The 21,939-nt window shown below is 36.6% G+C and overlaps 1 pseudogene; it reads right to left on the bottom strand.

Annotated features, from left to right (window-relative positions):
- Nucleotides 1-20,450: 20,450 nt before the first annotated feature.
- Nucleotides 20,451-20,544, bottom strand: LOC147481097 (small nucleolar RNA R71; annotated as a pseudogene).
- Between the last annotated feature and the right edge of the window lie 1,395 nt (nt 20,545-21,939).

Raw genomic sequence — 21,939 nt, 5'->3', positions numbered from 1 at the left:
ATCAAACCAAGAGCTGAAATGATATTCCAGATATTAAATATTAGTTCAACTCCTTATGCTAGTGCGATGCGACTTAGAGATGTGCGCATTTCGCTAGGGATCAATACTCGATGTCGTCTCGGGTTTGTCTATGAACTTCGAGGCAATTAGAGTCAGTAGTGATGTGGTAATATAAACTGTTGAAAAATGATTCTTGCATGAGTATGATTAACCCTCTCCCTATTTCTCTATCTTTGTTTATTTACATCGAAATCACCGTTAGTAATTTACATTATTTACATTACCATTAATTTAATTAAACCAACTAAAAAATCTAAAATCCTACTCACCAAAAGTTGTAATTCCAGTTGTGAACCTTGTCGAGCCCTAAGGTTCAGACGATCCCTTATTCGACCTATCCTACCAAACCCACGTGAGTAAGGTAACTTGACTAAACGGACGACTTTACGGACTTTGGACTTTGGACTTTGGTCTTCGGACTTCGGACTGTGGACCTCAGACTTAAGTATAAAACCAATAACGTTGATATAACGTTTTATCAATAGCCAAAGTAAGTACAAAGCTGCAAAGGAAAATGTTTATTCCATAATCAAAATCAATAGAAATGGCATACAAAATGTAGAATCAATATATATGAACATCTAAGGTACTTATGCACATACCATGAACAATAAATTCGATGCAACAACCTAACAAATCTTTTAGACTAGAGAAGTTCTACTACATAATTCATCACCCTAGAATTGATGAATTCGATGCAACAACCCTACGATGAAGTCTGATGGCAGTCCAACAATGTTGATCCCATTTAACTATTGAATAAAAAAAACTACATATATTCAGATACATTAGTGGATTCCTACATTTAATAAAAATTCACCAGTTCTAGTGCAACACAACATTTGATAGCTCTTGAAGTTGAAATACTCCTGATAAAAGACCAAGCGTCAAGGGAATGATCCTTTAACAACCACAAATCAATTACCTTTAAAGGAGATTGATTAGAACAATAATAATGATGAACTATACCAAAACGTACATCATCGAAATCAATCAGTGGTGCTCACCCGTGATCAGAATTCCACATTTAAGTCTTTCAGAACTTGGGCATTGAATCATTCCAAATGTGTGGAATTTAGATTACACTAAACTGATTAAAATGCCTTGACAAAAATCCAAATTTTTTGTATATTAGAATCACTAGGTTGAAGGAGAAAGTAAAACAAAACAAAAGTTAACAGAAAGAAAATTTAACATATTGAAAGTTAGAAGACTAAATCAGGAAAAGTATATGCCAGCCTTGTTGAACAAAGACAATAGGTACAGGAAATCCACTTGTGTTTGCACGGTGGATTCACCTACCTACCTCCTTCAATGTTCTCGGCAGCGACGACACCATTTGATAAGTGTTAATCGGATGTTACTCTAACTCACACTTATGTAAAACACCTTACTCTCGATTCATATTGAAATTAGTTTTGAGTAATGGAATCATCCCATGCCTAAACATTGAAGCACTTCGTGGCCAACTTTGCTCAACTACTTCACAAGAGAACTTTAATGAGAGAAGGGTTTGATTTGATGTTACTACACTTGACTTTGATTTCTCTAAACTTACAATTAATGTAAATTTATCTTTTAACTAGTTACATGAGAATTGAGAGAGAGATAGAGAGAGAAAGATGTGGAGGATTAACTCCACTCATACAAGGATAACTACAATTTCTAAAGACTTTATTACAAAAACTATAATCATTCTTGGGTTCATAGACAAACCCAAGAATGATTAGAGTTTGATCCCTAGTTGATTAAACTTATCTCTAAGAAAACCTATTAGCATGAGGAGTTGTTATGGTCATCGTTCTATCTCTAGAAGACCCTAACAAGTCCTAGCTTGTTATCAACATCAACTAAATACCCTAACAAGTCCTAGCTTGTTATCAACATCAACTATTTAATTAGTTGATGTTGATAACAAGCTTGTTAAAAACTAAGCAATGAACTACTCCGTTAATTGAGCTTCTCCTCACATGAGCATCATTAACCCTCCACAATGGAGGGTTTTAGCTTATGATCCTAGGAAGAATGAACTACAAACAAAAATAAGAAGTAAGAGAGGAAGAAAAAGGAGAAGAAGGAGAGATTTTCTTATTTCCCTAGAGAGGGTATGGAGAGGACTCTATTAAAGACTTACAAGCTCTCAAAACTAAAAACTAAAAACAAACCTGGAATGAATAAATTTGTTTTTCTTTTTACATTTATCTCATGGAATGAAATGATTACCAAACATAAGTGCTCACTCCAATTCCTTTAAACAAATGGATAAGTGCTCCACTTTGTCTTCCACTTGCCTTTTTCTCCATCATTCTTATCTCCACTCATTTTATCTCTAATTATAAACAAGATAATGAAGATTCCACATAAGTGATGAGGGCCACGTGCTTTGACCTGTGGTGGGTCCATATGGGCCCATATTGACTTTTACAACTTCACGTCTTCATATAGAGCTCGCTGCACTGATCGTTTTGCCAGTTCCCGTGCCGAATTTGGAGTCTAGAATTAGGAGATATGATCTTCGGAAGTTCCACGACTTTTCTGTACCATTATCTTCATTTGGATCGGAAATGGTTGGTGTTGAGTCCATGGGCTTTAGTCTGGCCTTTTTTAGCTTTAAATGGGCAAAGAGAGAAGACTTCATGTTCAATCACTTTTTCATGCTAAATCCACGCATATAGAACCCTTTTTTCCGGCTACAAATTTGTCGATATAATCAACTATAATCGAAAATCCTTTGACTTTTGAAAAAATATAAATCCGAAAATATAATTAATTTATATTTATTAAACAAATAATCAACCAAAAAAAAAATGGATATATCCTGTATCCGATATATATATCGGTTTTTGGTTTTATATATCGATATCGATATTTTGGGTGTTTTTCATCTAAAACGCATTTGGCTACAAATGTTCAAAGAAAACCAAAGATCATCAAACACGTTTCCACATTGTTCTTTGACTCCCAAACCCATTAAGCATCTAATTCGAAGGCTAGTCCATCATGTAGGTTTTACTTTACTTTTCCTTGAAAAATTTAGGTGGCGACTCTAAAATCAATTGTCTGGACCTAGGTACACATTTTATGCATACAACGTCCTATATACTTAAACACTCTATATGATCATACGTCTTACAACATCATACGTCGTATATGACCATTATGCTTATATACATATACGTCCTACATACATGATCATACAATATCTCATATCTTAGACCGTCTACAACGGTTCATTATCAATATCAAGAAGATAAATGTTACAAGATCCAGCACGTGCTTTGCACTCCTTTCTCTAGCACAACGGATATTTAGATCTTATGTAGTTGTTAGTCATTACAGATCTGCTCATTAATGTAGTCACATACTCACATACATTCTATATATGTCTTAGCGCATTAGTACATAACATGCATGGAATGGAGATCAAGGAGACCGAATTGATTGTGATCAAGCGAGTAATAAAAAAACAAAAAACTAATGAAATAGTCATTCCACCTAATTAGTAATCCCCAATGGCATAGGCTCCATCCAATAGATGATGGTGAGTGTTTGTTGGAAACTGGGAATCAAGTGATAGCATGAAGAAGCTAGGCACATGCCCGCACCAATCATGATTACCATTATTTTCCCTCATAATCAACATAAACAAGGAACACAAATAAATGAGTATTCACAGGTATTCCACATAAATTGTCATACGCTGGACTATATATTATATAAGATGTCATATACAGGACTACTTCACAATTTTAACATACTGAGATATTACTCAATGTGTCATATTCATGACTTCTTAATGTTATCCTAGTTTAAATGTCATAATCTAGAGTAGTTCATTTTGTGTATACTACACTATACCAAATAAAGTCTCATATATACTACTTAGTTATCATATTTAAAACACTGTAATATGCAACATGAAGTGTCTTTATCTGGAGCTAGTTCTCGTATAGTTAACATACTAAAACATGTCACATAAAGTGTCATATTCAAGACTAGTTCACATATTTAATATAGAACTACGCCTCATATACTGCATATCGAAAGACTCTAACATACTTAACTATATAGAAAGTGTTATATCACTTTAACTAATTGAAGTATACCCAACTATACCATTTTATGTGTCATATCCAGAACTTTTGTCATATCGATCAAAAGACTGATGCACTTAGAACTTCACAAATAAAGAATAAATTTATTTTTTTTTTTTCCCTCCGCAGAAGACAAAAAAAAACTAACCTTATACTGAAGATTTAGGAAGATCAAAGTACAAGAGAGAAAAAAAAAATTTGAGATGCAAACAGAATTTAGGTGAGAGAGAGAGAAAATTGGAGTGGTGATCCCTGCCATATTTTTTTAAGTGAGAACGAGACAGAAAATTAGGTTAGAGCGAGAGATGTGAGATGTGATGTTACATTTTTTTTTCCCTCCGCTAATCGTTACAATATTACCCTTAACTGTTCATTTTACCAAAACTTTGTCACCCTGTCAGAAAATTTAAAATGAATGGCCATAAAATCCAGCGCACCCATAAACCCTAGCTTTAGCCCTAAGTTATACTACCTAATCGTTCAAAGATAATTATGTGCAAGTGAGAGAACTCTAAGCTTCATTCTCACTGATCTTCCCAGCAAATGATCTAAGTTAAAGCATGCAAATATGCAATAGCCTTGTTTTGTACTTATACGGGCTTCAAATTGAGGTCCATGGGTCAGCCCAAGTCGTTAGGGTTTAACGGGGGTTGTCGAAGAAACCTTATCACTCTTCGGAAAGAAAAATGACTTCTTCACTCTGCAGATCTACTGCTGCACTGGCGTGTGCAAGATCTGTCTCCAAAACTCTAATATCAAAACCCGTAACTCCCAAATCCATGCCTTCACTCTTCCCTTCTCCGAAAAGAACCACCCCTTTTGGTCTTCCAGGATTGCATGCGTGGAATCTCTGATGCCTCTTCATAGTGCTATTGCTTCTGCTCGGCTTAAGTCTAGCATTGCTCTTGATTCTACCTGTTGGAGTTGCCTTTCTCGAGGTATATATACATTTTTTTTTGTCTGATAATCGTTTTGTTTTAGACCAAGCAGAGCGTACACTGACTTCTTTTTCGTTGTTTAGGGCTTTTATTTACGTTTTGATAGAGCCTGCTGATTGTGTAAGGAAAATAAGTGCATTGGATTTCTCTATGTCTATGAGAAGACAAATTTACTCTTGGTCCTTTAAGTTCTTCAACTGCCAATGTAAATTTGTTCTAGTCAATAACTTTCTAGTCCACAGTTGGAACTATTTTTAATCACATGCTTTATCCTACATTGTTGTATGGATTGAAAGAAAGGGCTTTCCTGTTATTTTTATGATCACAAAGTTTCTCCATATTGTGCAGAATATTATCAATTTACAATCAGCGTAGTCCTTTTTATTTATTGCGAACGTGTTCACCAATTTTAGATTTCCCTTGAATTTTGATGGATGTGGGTGTTCCACAGTCTATTTCTAATGTGTTGATATGCTGTCAAATGTGTTTGCTTGTATTTGTATTTTGTTAGATGTCATTGAAAGGCCATTTTCTTTGTCTATTAGGCGGCCTAGCGCCTTGCTTCACCCCTGACAACATAGCTTTTAGTGGGACATAAATGTGGTATTTGACTGTTGATCTTCCTTTCTAGTTCAGCTCTGAAAGAATCTGGAGTAGCTAGCACCTCGAGTTTCTTTATTTACTCCTGTGATCTCATTTTAAGTTCTGTAAAGTTCTTGCATAAATATATTCATATTGTCCTCTTTTCACTGTTAGCCATGTTCTTTTTCTTCTAGAACTCCTTCCCTTTTTGTCTGAGCTTCTCTGGCACTTGCTTTTACTAAACAACACTGATTTTTCTCAGTGGAACATTTTCTCTTACTATTCATCTCTTTTATTTATTTATGTACTTTTTAAAATAAGTTAGGGTTAGGCAGGCCCCCACTTGTATTTAGAATTAAGAACTTACATACATTTGTCCACTGGCATCCCCGAAAATCACAAGTAGGCTGATTCAATGTAGCAAGGTAGTCTGCTGCCCTGTTTTCCTCCCTATAGGCATGTAGAAGGATATGTATGTGAACAACTAGTTCATGCTATGTATCCTGTATGGCTGTGATCCAATCAAGACAGTACCGGGGACGGTTTTCCAGCTTGTAAATAGCATGTACTGCTCTCAAAGAATCACTCTCTGATTCCACTTCCTTATATCCCTCATCTAAACATCTTTGGAGTTGCACTTTGTTTATGTTAGTTTTGTTATGAATGTGCTTTAGAGTCCAACAAGGAATTTGTTAAATATGGAGTGTGTTTCAACTTTTGGGAGTTCTCTTAGAGCTGGAGTCATGGTGGAATTGCTGAAAAATATTACTTCAAGTGATTATTTTGAGTCCTTTAGCTTTTGTCTACAAGGCTCGGATAGTGGCAATAATTGTAGCTGATAGAAATAGGGTTTGGGCGTTGAAGTGGGTTTGTATTGGGGTTTGATGTGAAGTTTTGGAGTATTTCATTTGATCGATGATGTAAATATTTGGAAATTAAGAGACCTTCAAGTGATTAGTCTATGAAATGAGGTTGTTACAGTATTAATCCTATGTAATAGGAATTAGTTAAAAATTACACCTATTTACCATAATCTAAAGAATCGTATGCAAGAACTTTTGCAAGTTTTAAGGTTATGACGTGTCACGGTAGTGCCATGGAGCAAAGCTATTTAGACCTCTTGCTTTTAGTATATTTTAATATGGACTTTAACAACTTTGTCCTGGTAGATTCTGGACCAGTGTCTTCTGTCTTTTACATGCCCTCTTTTACAATTGTAACCCGCCTTTGGGAGGACAAAAGTGGCAAGTTGCCCTTGGGGTGCCTACCTACTGTATAATTTTCAGTTTATATAGGTGATATATCCTTTTCTCGTATGGCTGTACATCCCTATATCATTCATCTTGTGGAGTCTGGTGCCTTTGGCACTCAATTAACTAGTGCCAGCGCAGATTTTAATTTTTAAGACTACTTCAACATCTCATTTTTGTACTTCTCGCACATGTTAAGCATGCCTTCAGCACATCTAACACACTTGTTACTGTTGTTTTTTCCTTTCAAATATTTTTTATTTGTCATTGAGTATGTTACATAGAGACACTATATTTCAAAAACAATCTGTGTTGGATATGTATCTACTTGTCTATATCGACCATATTTCGTGATTCCGAATGAAACTCTGGAATTCCGTTTGGAATTTTGGTTTTTCAAAAAACCGGAATTCCAAATATATAGTTGAAATATGTAAAATTCTGAAAAAATTTTGAAATTCCGAATATAATAGGGTTGAAATTTAATGGATTTCGGTTTTGGATTTATCGGAATTCCAAAAATTCCGAAATCCCGAGCTATGTATCGGACACAGATGCACACAAATTGTAAGAGATATACTTCAAATTTTTATATTTCACTGTGTCAGACACTTAACATATCCGTGTCAGTGTAACTGAGGTCATTGATATCATTCAATAAAATATCTTTGATTTGGGCTACCCCGAGGATATCCCTATAGGGATGAGTGTGCCGATACCGTTGGATCCGGTGAAAATCAAAAATAAAAAGGAAGAAAGAGAATGTGAATTTGTTTTTGATTTTCGGACCGTTGGATTTCGGATCCAACGGTATCGGATGTCGTCCCTATGAGGATATCCTCGGGGTAGATGAACTCAATATCTTTATAGCAGAAGTTTGGTGAGTTTTTGAGGAAGAAAATATCTTTATAGAAGAAGTTTGGTGGGTTTTTGAGGAAGAAAATATCTTTATAGCAAAGAGAAAGAGGCAAACTTACAAAATTTATAGCAATTGGTTACTGCTAGTCTAGTAACAATACCAATTTCTCGTACATTAATATTTAACAATTTTTATGTAGAACATAGCCCTTTAAAACATTACATATACAAAAAACTTGTTTCCAGTAACCAAAGTTTTCCTGTTTAGAGTTGACACTGAGGTTGGAGGATTCGTGTCATTGAAAGATGTCGACAGATCGTCTCCACTTTTACAATATAACTTAATTGCAGGTAAGGAAATCCCATAGGGGAGGGAGTGGAACGGTGGTTTTTATCTTAATGGATTAGGTGGGTCTGCCTATACCTGATCTTACTCTGAATTGGTTTTTCTGTACTTAACGACAGCCAATCTTCTTGCACCAAGAAGATTTTATCATTTCTTCACCGTGGAGATCATTGTTACATAGCTCCATCTTGATTATATCGAGTTTGGTGTTATGTTGTTGGTAAAATGATCCATCAGTGTTTTCCTAGTACCCTTTCGATTAGTTTTAAAATGTCCATGTATATACCTCTTGTAGATTAGTTTTAAAATGTCCATGCATATACCTCTTAGTATCTAACTCACGTGTATATTAAACACATTTTGTTTTGGCTTTTCAGTTTTGCGAATGTGCATGTCAATGTGTACATATTTTACTTACTAACTGCAGAATTAATGTTGCTCCATCTTCGTTTAATCTCCAAAGTAGCATTGGTTGGTTGGAAATCTATTTTTGGGATTGGAGATTTTCACTTACTGTCGTCTATGTAATTTTATACTGAGTGCATTGCTCATTATGCAAAATGATATATAATCTTGTCAAGGTTGTGTTAATCTTGGAATGTATGGCATTATTTCTAATGACCTTTTACCAGATGCACGTTTTGAAGGAGCCTTCCGGCTCAAAGTGGCAAGAGAAAGGCCATAGGTCATTCCTGTTGGATAAATATTGTACATGTCGTCGGGCAAATATCGTAAACTGATATTTCAGCCTATTAGTTTCATTAAAACAACGAGATATCGACAGAAGGGTCGATATATGTATATAAGTTGAATTGTTATAAGTATGAGTGGGGAAAAAGAGAGGGAAAGGAGAAAGAAGAAGAAGAATGGACACACGTCATGATCTGATTGGATAAAAGCTAGTTGGAAACACTATATAAAGACTGATTCAGAAGAAAGGGATTATTATTTTCTCCCCCATAAAATCATTGTAAACTAGAAAGAAAAAGAGAGAAGCCAAAGAGAATTGTAACCGCCATTAGAGATTCATAAAACCTTACTCCTTTCATATCAAATCATTCCTCAATCTTCATACATTAACTTGTTCATCCACGCAAACACACTTGATCACTACATTGGCGCCGTTCGTGCTACTCCAGCTTGAAAGATGAGGTTTTTTCAATTTTTCTCCCTTTTGTAGTGCGATCTTGTTGATCTGTTCGGTGTGATTTGTTGGTTGAGATTTTTCCTCAAATCAGTAGTTATTTAATGGTTCCTAGTAAGCGTGCACCAGCTAATAAGAGTGTGGTAAATGAAGCAAGCACATCAAAGAATGAGGAAAAACAAGACGTTCGGTAAGTAGATTAGTGGAGGAAGTAGAAGAAGTGCATGAGGAAGAGATTTCTTTGCAAACTCTATTAAGCAAGTTTAAGGAACTGGAAAAACAGAACAAAGCTCTAATAGCATAAAACAAAGCTATAAGGAAGAGAACGAGAGGCGTATGGTGGAAGAGTTGTATGAGAAAGATGGGGCTAAATCGAGTTCATGCACTCCAGTGGCAAAGAAAAGCCATATCGAAGAAGTGAGAAAAAGTCACCTCGAGGAGGTACAGTCAGTGGCGAAATCAACACCAAGGGTGGTGCAAGAGGAAGAGGTAAAATAAGCACCTCAGCCAATCACGAAAGAAATGGTGCAAGAGATGATGCAGAGGAAATTCAAGGACCAACTACTGGAGAAAGTATCAACTTCGGTTCATAAATTGGCTGATGATGTAGGTCGAAACCCGCTGAAAAAGGAAATAGAGAGGGTGTCATTACCTCCAAAATTCAAAAATCCCAAATTCACCCAATATGATGGAACCACAGACCCCATGGACCATCTCTTCAGTTACCGACACCAGTTCTCGATATATTATGGAACTAAGTATTGGGATTCTGTGCTATGTCGATCTTTTTCTTCAAGCTTAAAAGGCAAAGCATTAAATGGTTCTGTACAATACCTGAGGGGACCATTTCTTGCTTTCGTGAGATCAAAAGAGATCTCTCACCAATTATGGTCATCAGAGAGTAAAGCTGAAGCAGGTATATGTTTTATTCCAATTGGAACAAGGAAAGAATGAGTCATTGAAAGATTTCTTGGCACAATTCAAGGCCGAAACTCAATTAGTGGAGAGGCTTGACGAGTTTGAAATGATAGCTGTCATGGCTTTCCAAACAGGTGTGATCCCAGGATCAGATATGTACAAATATCTCTTGCGCAAGGAAGTTAAAAGTCTACAGGAGCTGTATGACAAAGCTGACAGAGATATTCGGGTGGAAGAAAGGATACAAGCAGCTACGGTGCAAATTGTATTGCAAGTATCAGAGTTAGGAAATAAAGATAGAGATAATGGCGATCGACATGAGTCGGGAATCCTCAAGATCAGACCACAAAAGACCTCAGGAAAATTATACAAATTCTGTTTTTGGCAGTAATGTCGAGTTCAGGTCAAAAAATCATGTTCTCGGCAGCAATGTCGAGTTTAGGTCAAATAAAATTTTATTCTTGGCAGCAATGTCGAGTTCAGGTTAAAGAAAATCATGTTCCTCGTAGCAATGTCGAGTTCAGGTCAAAAATCATGATCTTGGCAGAAATGTCGAGTTCAGGTCAATGAAGTGCAAGGGATTAGCAACAAATCAAGAAAGCTTGGTAACTGTTGTTTTTCTTCAATATCAAGCAAGAATAATCAAAGGTATGTATTTCAATTGATACTATCGAATTCTAAATTTCTTGTCAAATATTGCTAAGTATCAATTGATACTACTTTTAAGTGGAGTAGTATCGAAATTCTAAATTTATTTTCAAATATTGCTAAGTATCAATTTATACTACTTTTAAGTGGAGTGGTATCGAAATTCTAAATTTCTTTTCAAATATTGTTAAGTATCAATTGATACTACTTTTAAGTGGAGTAGTATCGAAATTCTAAACTTCTTTTCAAATATTGTTAGGTATCAATTGATACTACTTTTAAGTAGAGTAGTATCGAAATTCTAAATTTCTTTTCAAATATTGCTAAGTATCGATTAATACTACTTTTAAGTGGAGTAGTATCAAAATTTTAAATTTCTTTTCAAATATTACTAAATATCAATTGATACTACTTTTAAGTAGAGTGTATCGAAATTCCAATTTTCTTTTCAAATATTTCTAAGTAGCAAAAGATACTAACATATATATTTTAAATATAAACAAACGACAAGGAGCAAAAAGATCTATTTCATAATTCAAAGGAAACTTAAAAAAATGTTGCAAGATAATCAAACCATTGTATCAATATTACAAACTTCAACAAATCATAAAGAGAAATTTAATTTTGGAATGAGTCTTTGGGTTGGTGTGGATCATTAGATCTGGCTTCAAGAATCGAATCGAGATTGGCAAGCATAGCGACTCCTTCTAGAGAGGCGGGATCAAGAAGTAAGGATTCAGGGTTGACAGGTGGGGTAGTCGTGATATCGCCTGAATTGATTTATGTAACTTCATCATCACTAGCTTCCTTGTCAATCTCGATAGCTTCTTTATCAGCCTCAACCACCTTTTTGTCAATTTCAATGGCAGCTTCAGAAGAAATAACACTCATCACCAACATTAAGGTTATACTGATCAATGAGATGTTGAGGAAGATAAGGTCTGAAATTTTCATAGTAGTAATACAATATCCCATGTGTTCATCAGCTTCAGCTAGATCGGCATCAGCCTGGGCTACTTGGGCTATGAGCTTAGTTTTTTCTTTCTCATATTTAGCTATCATATGTTCATACGAGCTGTTCATTTTTCTCACCAACTAGGCATTCTCCTCAACAAATTTTTTCAATCATCAATAACAACCTTTTTAGCTGTTTCTGTAGAGCCAAGTTTTGTGGTGGTGAGAGCATGTTTTTTTTTTCCACATCAAAGGATTGCTGGAGGCAATCATTGTCTTTCTTTAGTTTTTCATTTTCTTCTCTAAAATGGGGAAGGTAGCCATATCGGTCTCGAACTTACTGACAGCAGCAACTTTAAACTGCAATCAAGAATACAGAAGATGGATGCATTATAAATAATGGTCAAACAGTTATAAGGGCAAGGCAAAAGGTATATACGTACCTTTTCGAGTGCAATCATTGTCTTTCTTTAGTTTTTCATTTTCTTCTCTAAAATGGCGGAAGGTAGCCATATCGGTCTCGAACTTACTGACAGCAGCAACTTTAAACTGCAATCAAGAATACAGAAGATGGATGCATTATAAATAATGGTCAAACAGTTATAAGGGCAAGGCAAAAGGTATATACGTACCTTTTCGAGTGAAGTACACATGATTTAAAATCATTTAGTAAACGAAATTTCAGCCATTGTTGATCGATCTCGAGGAAGAATGGTGTTCAGTATAATAGCCTAGCCTCACCGAGGCCGCCAGGTGTCGGAGGCTCAACAAATAAAGAAGAAGAGTTTAGAACCCTCCGATTATTGTGGAGAACTAGATCTGGCACAAAAACCTCAGCAGAAGAGGAAGAAGTATGAGATTTAGGTTAAGCATTGGTATGATCAGTTGAGTGAGCAGCTGGATGTTTAGTAGGAGGCAGGTGTTGTAGATGTTGTAGTCTTCAAAAATTTTGATGTCTCGACATCAGGCAACACCTCGGTAGTCGAGGGATGTTTCCTTTTCTTCTGATGAATACTAGTATCGACATGCTTTTCTTTGGAGGGAGGGGGAGCCTGGGATGAGCTACCTCTAGTTGATTTTTAGTGGACAAAAAACCACTAGCTACATTACTTTTTGTACGAGGGATTCGAGATGCCATATCTGTATACAATAAGCAATGGTGATCAAACACATCTTGCAAAAGTGGATAATTATAGAAGTCTGAAACTTCTTGTTTGATTTTGGGAAAAATATCTTCAGTCATAATAAAGTCATTATTATATAATCAAAATAGCATTGAGGAGTGTTATCAGGTAATTCAGAGGAATCAAAAGTTTTTCTAAATATTTTTTCAGAAGAACAAGGTCGTAATGAACCTTGGATAGTTTGGGAAGGGAAAGGATCTTGACCTTGAGATTGATCTGGACCTCGAGTTTTATCTGTTTTGAACACACGGCTTTTTAAAGTATAGAGAGGAGGAAGATAGTTGTCGATATCATGAAGGGTGACAGTTGGAGTAGGATTTCCGTATTTATCAGCACTAGTTCTAGCCATTATTTCGTTGTCAGTGCCTTTCAGGAGCTCTAGTACTCTAGGAGAATTCCCATGACTTTTCAAAGTGGCAGGTCTCAACACTGAAACAATGGCACAAGTATATGCCAATCAGAAAAAATGTTCGAGAGGGAATGTCGGAAAATGTGTGTTAACACAGTCGTAATAGGTAATGTACCTTCTGAGATTAAACACATGGTGCACCAACGTAGGAACGGCAATAGGTCTGGATGATTCCCATTGGCCGAAAATAAGGAGAGGATAGAGAGGCCATCTACAATCACTATCTCGGTTCACTCTGATAATACCATCTCGGTTATTCCGTTTCTTGGGGTAAAAATAGCCACTAGGCTCTGGTTGACCATTCTTGGGTTTTTCAGTACGTTCCACAAAAGTGTAATGGTTTTGAATATTGATAAGTCTAATTTTTTGAGATCTCCGCGTGTCGGGATCAAGATGGGCATTATAGAAGTTGCAAATATACAAAATTGCCCATGCCTTGGCCTGGAGAGATGTTCAAGTGGTTTAATACCTCTCAATCGAGGTTAGTCAAAGGGAGTCATAAACCAGTAGCTAGTTACCCAACAATTATGATGATCGACTGGGCATCACCACTTTGGCATCTGGTCCCTCTCCTAGCTCCAGCATAGTGTCGAAGAGTGACATTATCTGGTATTTGGTAGGCGGCTCTAACCAAATCTAGGTTGGGTCTTTTAGGGAAATAAGGGTTCAAACCTTGACTCCAAACACTGGTCTCTTCAATTATTTCCCATTCAAACTTAGAAGTTACAGTCTCAAAAGAATGGCAAGGTAGGCCATCAGCACGGTAAGTGGGTTGCCAAGTTGGTTCATCTGTATTGTTCCTTTGTGATGTTGAGGCTGAGGAGGAAGACCTGACTCTATCTTCAGACTCGATACCTTCGCTTGACATATCAGTATCACTAGGAACAATAAATTTTTTATTCCTCATCGATACTACTATCACTATACTAAGTATAATTATATATTACGTTATTTACTATGCACATGTCGAGATTTCGAGGTGGTGGTATCGGTGTTCGTAATTGTATATTGGACATTGAGAGCATAAAAGCTTGACGTCGAAGCCAAGAATGCTTCGACATAGTTCTCTTAAAATTAACACAGGTTTTTCTCCTAGCCATACTGAAACAAATAAAACCATGAATTTCATAAACCCTACATATTTAAATTTTTTATATAGTATTGTAAAGTTTAAACAGCACATAGACACATAGTATTTTTAGAACCTTCAATATAGCGTTTTATTTTAACTTAGAAGATGAACAGACAAAGAAGATGGGCAAGAACAGTAAAAATAAGATGATAAAAATAGTAAAGACAAGAAATTTTTTGTGTTACTATGAACTAACCTGTGGTGAAGTTTGTAGAAAATGAAGAGTGTGATTTGTGGAGAAACTAAAGGTAAGCTTCAAGAATTTGTTAATAGCAGTGTTGTTTTTTTTTTTTTTTTTTTTTTTCTTTCTTTTTTGCTAAGGTAAAAAGAGAAAGGAGCAGTAAAGCTTTTATACTCATGATTTTGGGAGTCTTTTCATCTTACACAACACGCAACCGTTTCCTTTCTCCCAAAAAACCAACCGTTTCGTTTTTTCCCCAAAAATTCAATTTTCAAAATATTTTTGCAGGCTGTTTTTTCTTGAAACATTCAAATTTTGGGAGGGAAAATTGAAAGTTTCGAGAGGGGGCGATGTCGTGGGCAAATATCATAAACTGATAATTCAGCCCCTTAGTTTCATTAAAACATCAAAATATCGACAGAATGGTCGATATCTCCATACAAGTTGAATTGTTGTAGGTATGAGCGAGAAAAAGAGAGGGAAAGGAAGAAGAAGAAGAAGAATGGATACGCGTCATGATCTGATTGGATAAAAGCTAGTTCGAAACACTATATAAAGACTAATTTAGAAGAAAGGGATCATTATCTTCTCCCCCATAAAATCATTGTAAACTAGAAAGAGAAAGAAAGAAACCAGAGAGAGTTTTTACCGCCATTAGAGATTAATAAAACCTTACTCCTTTCAAATCAAATCATTCCTCAATCTTCATACATTAACCTGTTCATCCACGCAAACACACTTGATCACTACAGTACCTAGTACCCTGTATAGTTTGAGTCGACGGTTCTGGACCTTGTTATCGTCCATGTATGTATTAATCTGCCATCTCTTCATACTCTCTACCCTAAACCAAATCCTTGGTGCAAAACCAAGGATTTTGACTGAATGTGTCTTTTCTTCTCTTGCATTATTTTCCTTTGACATAATTTGTAGGAAACTAAACTTTAGGCATTTTTTCCATTACTAGTCTTTGCAGTAGCGTGTCACCGTTGATGTTACTTCATGTAAGAACTTCTTTTGAATGCTTATGTGGGAAAATATGTTGTAGTGTACTGTCATTTTAGCTTAGATTGCAGATGGGATATTGCTTCATTGTCTGTTAGGAGTTCTGGCTTGAACTATCCTTTGATATCTTGAAATGATCAGTACCCAACTTTTCATCCTTGATCCCTGAAACCATAAGTTTCTATGCTTGTTATTATTGATAAATTAGAGAGAGAGAGAGAGAGATATGAGAGAATATTTACTTGATAGATTTCTAGGTCTCATACAATGGTTTATATAGAGATTACAAGTTCCTAAATAGCAACAAAATAACAAAGATCTATACAAACAGTGCAAGTACAACTTAGCTGGTTACTGGAATGCGAGGCGCGGGCGCGCTCTAATTGTTCTTGAATAGAGAGTGTGCGCACTATGCACTCTAACATACAAAATCTACTTCTAATACTCCCCCTCAAGTTGGAGAGTGAATGTTAAGAACACCCAACTTGTGAATTAACCTAAGGAAGCTGTCCTTGCCGAGAGGTTTAGTGAAGGTGTCAGCAACTTGAGCTGAGGAAGGAATGAACTTAGGAGAGAGTAACTTGGCCTATATTTTGTCGCGTAAGAAATGACAGTCCAATTCGATGTGCTTCGTTCGTTCATGGAAAACTGGATTCTGGAGATATGGAGGGCAGCCTGATTGTCACAGAACATGGTCATCGAAGAGGAGTGAGAGATGCCTAAGTCATGCAAAAGATACTTCAACTATTGAAGTTCACATGCAAGGGTAGCCATGGATCGATATTCAGCTTAAGCAGAAGAACGGGATACAGTGCTCTGTTTATTTGTTTTCCATGAGATAGGGCTAAAACCAAGAAAAGTGCAATAACCACTAGTAGAACAACGAGTGACAGGGCAACCAGCCCAATCAGAGTCACAGAAGCCAGAGATGTGTAAAGAACTAGTAGCGGATAAGAGAATCCCTTTGTTGATCAAACCTTTAAGGTAGCGGAGTATACGATGAGCAGCATCTAGATGTGGAGTCCGTGACGACTACATGAAATGGCTGAGATAATTAACAGAATAAGTAATATATGGTCGTGTAACTGTGAGAAATAGGAGACTCCCAATCAAGCGACGATAGACAGTAGGATCCTGAAGTAACGTGCCATCATTGGTATTGAGGTTGATATTTTGTTCCATAGGGAACTTAGAAATACGACCACCAATGGTACCACAATCAGACAGAATGTCCAAAAGACATTTGTGTTATGTAAGAAATAATCCTTCTTTGGATCAAGCTACCTCAATACCCAAGAAATATTGAAGACGTCCCAAGTCCTTGATATAGAATTTTGCTTCTAAAAATTTCTTCAAGTTCTGAATAAGAGATGGATTGTTGCCTATGATTAGAATGTCGTCCACATAAACAAGAACAAATGTAGAATTATAACCACAAGTATTAGTGAACAGAGAATAATCAGATTTAGATTGAGTGGAGCCATGATTGACAAAAGTGGTAGATAGTTTGGCAAACCATTACCGAGAAGCCTGCTTGAGTCCATATAATGACTTATTGAGGCGACAAATCCTATGCTCCCCCTATTTGGCAAAGCCAGGAGGTAAGGTCATGTAGACAGTTTCATCCAAATCACCTTGGAGAAAGGCATTGTGGACATCCAGCTGATAAAGGGACCAATGTCTAATAGCAACAATGGAGAGAAGTAATCGAACAGTGACTAATTTAGTAACGGGTGCAAAAGTGTAATGATAGTCTTGTCATTCAATATGATTGTAACCCTTGGCAACAAGATGAGCTTTGTAACGCTCAATAGCACCATCTGCATGATATTTAATCTTGAAAACTCATTTACAAACCAATAGGCTTAAGATGAGGGGATAACGGAACAAGAGTCCATGTGTTATTCTATTCCAAAGCTGCAATTTCAGTAGCCATAGCAGCTCTCCATTCTAGAATTTTGATAGTTTGAGAAAAAGATGTAGGAACAACTGAAAAAGACACTTTAGACAAAAAAGCTTTATGACAAATAGAAAAATTAGTATCAGAAACATAGAAAGTTATAGGATATGGAGTGGAAGATTGATAAGAGCCCAAAACTGTAGTTTTAACCCTGTAACAGTCATACTATTAGACCAATTATGTGAGTAATAATTAAGAGTTAACACAGATTACGTGTTTTTATGTATTTCAGGCTTCAAAGTCCATTATGTGCAAAAGTATGCCACTTTAGCGAGATAAAGAAGCAAATGTCGGTTACTAAGGAGTTCCATGATTAAAGGCCAAGATTCAAGAAGACAAAGCCTTTCTAAAGCCCTACCAAAAGTCTGAAAAGTCGACGCTGGGCGTAAAACAAAGACACAAGTCGAGAGAACTTCGAAGGTCATCTTTGGACTCAGACCTCGGAATGGGGCCTACCTTATGTCAAACCGACCGGCTCAAAAAGAGCTTTCCAATGGTCTAACCCTTGATCCAATCAGAAGAGCAAAAGTGGACGAAAAGTCTGTTGAAGCCAACTGCAGCTGAAGAGGCCTTTCTAGACTGAAAGAATTGGGTTTTGGGCCTGATTCTCTGGCCCAAAACATGGCTCCAAGCCCATGCACGATTTTTGGATCTTAAAGTATAAAAACCAAAGCTTAACTCTTTGTTAATAGTAGCTAGTTAGACCTAAAACTATAGATAATTATAGATCTAGTTTTTATGTAATAAAATTAAGTTTAGTTTAAATTCAATTATTGTTTTAGATTAAACTCTTAGAATCATTATTCTTCATTAGTTTAATAAATAAAATAGCTAGTTTGTCAATTTTGATTCTTGTCATTTACAATTGTTTAGATCTAATTTCCCTTATTACGTAGATAGCTAGACTTAGATTAGTTAGATTATTAATTTAGTATTTGAATCATTGTTTTATTATTCATTAGATTAATAAAATAGTGTTCTCCATAAGTTAGTTTCATTTCCATTAATTGTTTAGTTTCAATTCGTAGATTCAAGTAATTGCCATTATTAGTTTAATTCAATTATTGCATTAGTAGTTTTGAATTGGGTTTAAACAAGCAAAGTTTCAATCTTTATATCATGTCTTGTTTGAATTCCATTGGGAATGATAGCGTGATGATTCTCGGCTAAACCTCCATTGAGGGGGTTGAGAAGCCTTGATGAAAGCTTGATTCGATTATCGTGAGTCGCCGTAATTTCCTTTCCACTCTAGAAACAATTAGTTCACCATGATAATGGGTTTAATCGCTCACATACTAGTTATGAATTGGTAGAAATGCCATGTGTAATTAGGGGATTAGGAGTAACCATATTGTTCTCAAAACAAATTCAATTCGGATTACGACGATTCGTCGTTAGTAGGATTAAGTCGAGTTAAGGTGGAATCAATCCCCCTCTAACTCCTCATCATAGAATCAACGTAGCATTCCCATAGTAGTTCTAATAGTCGACTAGTTGCATCTTGTGGGTAGTTGCATCGTAGTCTAGTTGCCATTCGTAAATCTCTCATTGACTTTAAGACCGAGTAATTAGAAAAGAGAACATTACTTTGTGAAAGGACTAGGAGTGGAACGAATCACTCTACTCCACTATATATCATAGGATTGAGAGTAGAATCTTTGATAAAATATAGGCACGTAAATAGTTTTAGTTTACTTACGTTTTGAGTTTCATCGTTCATTTCGTAGGTAAACTATTCATTTTTATGGTTTATCAAATGGCGCCGCTGCCATCTTAGTTTCACTTTCGCATTGTTTTCATAGTATAAGTACTTTTCTTAAAGTCCCATTAAACCCACCCACCCTTGTTTGATTCATACGGTGGTTGTCCGTTTCAACATTGAAAAGTTCCGAAAAATACACCTGAGCGACCACGCTTCAAAGCGAGCGCACTCTGCTACCATAAGCTGGAACCTTGAGCGACCTGCCCCATCTCGAGCGACCATACTAAAACACTGTAACTTGAGTTACACGGAGCCATCAACCCCTTCTAAGCGAAATGCCCAGCCACTGAAATGACTTTTGCCGAATTTCCACGGGTTTGATTCAACTTCGATTTTTCAAGTTTTTCGTGTTCTAACTTGTTATATACACCGAACACGCCAGAAACAAGACGCTATTCATAAGCGGCAGTAAGGACGAATCGGTATTCCTTTCTTCCGCACCTCACATCTCCTCGTTAGAGGTTTATACTAGTATATCAGAATTGTTTGGAGTGTTGATGTGTTTAGCTAAATTTGGTCTTAGCCTTATATGAGATTAAGGTCTGGTCGAACAAAAACACAACAACATCAACAAACGATTCTATCTAGTATACCACCCACTACACCTCTAGCTACTATTTCACACACACCACCTGACACAATGCCCGACGAAGGAGAGACTCCTCTCTCGGACTTTTACAAAGCCTTGAGCGATAGCCCTAAATCTTGCATCGTTCTAGCAGACCCAGTGGGGGATTTCCGAATCCCCCCAAATATTTTTAATTTGTTACCCGTTTTTCACGGTTTAGACTATGAAAAACCCTATCAGCACATGCGTAGGATTGAACAAGTCCTAACAACATTCCACCATCCTACGGTTGACGCGGAACAAATTAAACTCAGGGTATTCCCTTTCACCTTAGCCGATAAGGCAGCGTCTTGGTTAACTGCCCAAACGCCTAATTTTGTGGACTCGTGGGCTAAACTTGTTCAGCTGTTTATGGAACATTTTTACCCACCCCTAAAGATAGATGAGATGCTTTCCAAGATTCATTTCTTTCTACAAAATCCTCATGAATCATTTTCAGAGGCTTGGAATCGTTTCACCGATCTCCTTATAGAGTGTCCACATCATAACTTAGAAAAGACATGTTAGTTAGTTTTTCAAAGGACTTCAACATCACCATAAAGAAGTCCTCGACATAATGAATGGGGGTAGTTTCTTAAGCAAAGGAGCCTCGGAGGCTTATAAATTTTTTAGAGGATCAAACTAAAGCGAAAATAACAACCGGGGTAGTGACAATATCCACCGCTCGCTAGTTCATCAAATACTGCTTAAGGCCACGCGGTATGTTTAAAATTAAACACGATCCCGAGCTTAAAACTCTAATTGAATCACTCACTAAAAGGTAGAGGCCATTTCGTTCAACAAAAGCATATCCCCTCATGAACGTAAATTCAAATCCATGTAGTTTACATTTGAGCCCCGAGCATCCCGACTCCCAGCCCTATAGCCTATGAACAGGGCTTGTTCCATTAATAGTGAACCTAACGCCCTTAGAGACAAAATCCCAACTTCGGTTGGAGAAATAACCAACACGCCACACCTCCGAGGTACAATAATCAATATGTTAAGCAAACGACATTTAGTTTAACCAAGTTCCACCACGACAAGGATGTGGTCGGGTAATTTTAATAATTACAACAACCAAGTGCAACCTTGACAAGGTCAAGCACAAGGTCAAGGTAGTTATAATAATCATAATGCTAATAGAGGTATCGTTCCGATAAATAATAATTATCAAAATCCACCCATAAATAATTCACGTGAAATAGTTCCAAATCACCACCACGACTACTACACCCACACAACCGGATCGTCTTGACACCTTCATACAAGTGAGCCAAAACTTTTCCAAACCATGGCTCAATCTAACCAATGCCTTCTACAATCCGTTAATAATTTAACCCAACAAATTGGCCCAAGATAAAGCCCAATCCAAAGGTGTGTTTCCAGGTCACGCAATACCTACTCCTAAAACAACAAATACAGCCTTTGAGGTAACCGATAATACTAGTAATGAATATGAAAATGTAGGTGAGCTAAAGGCCCATCACCACTCTCCGCTCGGCAGAGTGGTTGATAACAAAGTAACTATGCCTATAGTTACCCCACCAAGAGCCCCTACACCTGCTATTTTACTAGATACCCAAATAGAAACTGAAGAGTCTACCACTAGTAGAGGTACCGGTTCTAACACAACCTAAGAAACAGAAGCCACGGTTAAACTTCCGGGTGATACCATTGCTAATTATAGACAAAACCACCGCTTTCCATAAAAATTAGCCGTGTTAACTAGGGATACTAATTATGAGGAGATTAGAGACGCGTTTTCAAGAATCTAACTATAAACCTTCCCTTCCTCGAAGCTATTAAAAGCTACCACATCATGCTAAGTTTCTTAAGGAGTTGTGTACTACTAGGCGTAAGACCAATATACCAAAAGACGCTTTTAACGCGCAATTTCCAACTCT

Source organism: Coptis chinensis, chromosome 8, assembly GCF_015680905.1.
Source record: "Coptis chinensis isolate HL-2020 chromosome 8, ASM1568090v1, whole genome shotgun sequence".
NCBI lineage: Eukaryota > Viridiplantae > Streptophyta > Magnoliopsida > Ranunculales > Ranunculaceae > Coptis > Coptis chinensis.
This window is presented reverse-complemented; position numbering and strand designations above follow the sequence as displayed.